This window comes from Aulonocara stuartgranti (assembly GCF_965226115.1).
Source record: "Aulonocara stuartgranti genome assembly, chromosome: 23".
Classification (NCBI taxonomy): Eukaryota; Metazoa; Chordata; class Actinopteri; order Cichliformes; family Cichlidae; genus Aulonocara; species Aulonocara stuartgranti.
The window spans coordinates 53,873,382-53,876,454 of NC_138958.1; positions in this window are offsets into that span (position 1 = coordinate 53,873,382).

Genomic DNA, 3,073 nt, shown 5'->3' on the forward strand with positions numbered 1-3,073 from the left:
CCACTGGAAAGGCACGGGCCACCGCACGTCATGCTCAGTCCCCATTTCCCTTCCCCGTCTCAGTCCTCCTCCTTCTGTCCTTGAGAAGTGACCAGCTTGCCCCCAGGAGGCCCTGAGACAGCACTTTTGGCCACTCCCCATGTATATGATGCCCTTCATTTACACATTTAACCTTATTGTTTAAATACTTTTCTTAGTCTGAATCCATGTTCTTTTCAATCCTTTATTATTTATTGTTACGTTTTCTTTTTATTTATTTTATTGTATTATCTTTTTATTGTCTCCTTAATTTGACATTATTGTGTATTTTAATTTTTTAAGGTAATATTTAAGGACACATCATCAGTAGTGGACCTTGGAATCATTGGGTGTTTCGGCCATTTATCACTAGACACCCTCTTCCAAGGAAGGCCCCGCCCAGGTTGATCAAGCCTTGGGGTGTGTCATCAACTAAATAAAATAACAGTAATTAATTAATGCCTTTCTGGGCTTTAATTTTTAAAGTTTCCAAGGGGTCAATGTTGTACCGTTAATTGTTGTTCACATTTAATGACATACTGTCTTGTTGAGTCACATTTCAAAGAGTTAATGAGGCCCTATTTGGGCTCATGAAAGTCTAACGTATATACGTGACTTTGAAAATTTGACTCATTAGTTCACAATTCAACTAAATAAAATAACAGTAATTAATTAATGCCTATCTGGGCTTTAATTTTTAAAGTTTCCAAGGGGCCAATTGGGCCCTGTCAAGTTCAGTCCAAATCCAACGAGGTGCTGTGATTTTGTAAAATCCTAACGATAGTCGTTTTATCTTCATTTCAATAAAACCATCCAAAATCAAGTATTCCTGTTGTACCGTTAATTGTTGTTCACATTTAATGACATACTGTCTTGTTGAGCCGCATTTTAAAGAGCTAACGAGGCCCTATTTGGGCTCATGGAAATCTAACGTATGTACGTGACTTTGAAAATTTTACTCATTAGCTCACAATTATTCGCTTTTAGCTTCTACAAAGTTAAAGTATTAATATCATCACATAGATGCTTCTCCTTCATACGTTTCCTATATTTGTTATCATGTATTCCCACTTACTTGTACCTTGTTCTTCAAATGAGGCTTCCTCCCTGCCTGACCTGTCTGCCATCTGCTCCCTGAGCTCCATGTGCTCTGCCTGGTCTGACTTCCTGGTTCCCATCATGCACTTGGTCAGTATCCAGGGCAACCACTTTTGTGTCCTTGAACTGCCATTTTGAAATCCGCCATCTTCTCTCCACGGTAACCATTTTGTTTATAATCGCCATCTTGGATCATTAGCTTTAGCCATAGTGCAATGTTAGCTTCCATATTAGCATCAACGAAATTCAATATAAAGTTGACTAGTCACATGTACATATTGTCCTCTATCATGTGTCACTGTCATATAATTGTTAGCATTAGCTTAGCATTAGCATTAGCCCTCCACCATTTTGTAACCAAGGGCGACTGTATTTGTTTACAACGAACCGCCATATTGGATCCGGATGAGTTCCTCCACCATCTTGGGTCTTCCATCTTCTTGTCACCAGGGGCAACCAGTCCATGTCCAGCTGGACCACCATTTTGGATCCTGATGAGCACTGGCAGCCATTTTGTTCCCACTGATTTAAAAAAAGAGGTGAGAAAGAGAGAGAGAGAGAGAGAAAAAGAGAGAGAGAGAGAGAGAAAGAAAAGAGAAGGAAGAGCCTATTTAATCCTATATTAATTTATTGTATTTTATTTTATTTTATTTCCTATATTATTCTATTTTATTTCTATATTATTAACTATTATCCATTATTGATATTATTATTATTTACTATTAGTATTATAGGTACTATTATTATTATTATAATTATAATCCACTATTAGTATTATTAGCACTATTATTATTATTATTTACTATTATTAGTATTATTATGTACTATTAGTATTATTTACTATTAGTATTGTCTACTATTATTTAATATTAGTATTATTAGTACTATTATATCATTATTATTATTATTATTATTACTATTCCTTCTCTTGAGAGGTGAGGAAGCGGGAGAGAGGGAGGGAGAGAGAGATAGAGATAGAGAGAGAGAGAGAGAGAGAGGAGAAGGAAGAGCCAGGAGGGGTCCACCGGTCTGGCAGAGTTCCCTCCCCGCCGGATCGGGCTGTCACTCATTCCTCCCCTCGGCCCCCAAGAGATGGATAGACAGAGGGGAGAGAAGAGTGATGAAACAGAACAAATTCATCTAAATTAAGTCCATCCTTGGTTAGGTTTAGGGTTAAAATCCCTGGTCAGGACATCCCACGGTTAGGGTTAGGATTGGATTTCTTGGCTAGGGTCCCCCACGGTTAGGTTAAGGGGTTGGAGTCCTGGGTAAGGATGTCCATCTCCGGTGTTGGCACTGTGATCAGCCTTCCAATTTTAACCAAAAAGTATACTTATCACTTCACGAACAATCGTTGATTGTATAAGGGCACAAGTAGGTACTTGGAGGGGGTCCGGACGAGGATCACTGGACTCTAGAGGGACCTGTATTCCGAAGGCACTGGCTGGTTAGGGTTTGTGAGAGAAAACGCAATGATCCCTCCCCACTTCGTCCGACGACTGGGTGGTTGGATGGAGGGCCACTGGAAAGGCACGGGCCACCGCACGTCATGCTCAGTCCCCATTTCCCTTCCCCGTCTCAGTCCTCCTCCTTCTGTCCTTGAGAAGTGACCAGCTTGCCCCCAGGAGGCCCTGAGACAGCACTTTTGGCCACTCCCCATGTATATGATGCCCTTCATTTACACATTTAACCTTATTGTTTAAATACTTTTCTTAGTCTGAATCCATGTTCTTTTCAATCCTTTATTATTTATTGTTACGTTTTCTTTTTATTTATTTTATTGTATTATCTTTTTATTGTCTCCTTAATTTGACATTATTGTGTATTTTAATTTTTTAAGGTAATATTTAAGGACACATCATCAGTAGTGGACCTTGGAATCATTGGGTGTTTCGGCCATTTATCACTAGACACCCTCTTCCAAGGAAGGCCCCGCCCAGGTTGATCAAGCCTTGGG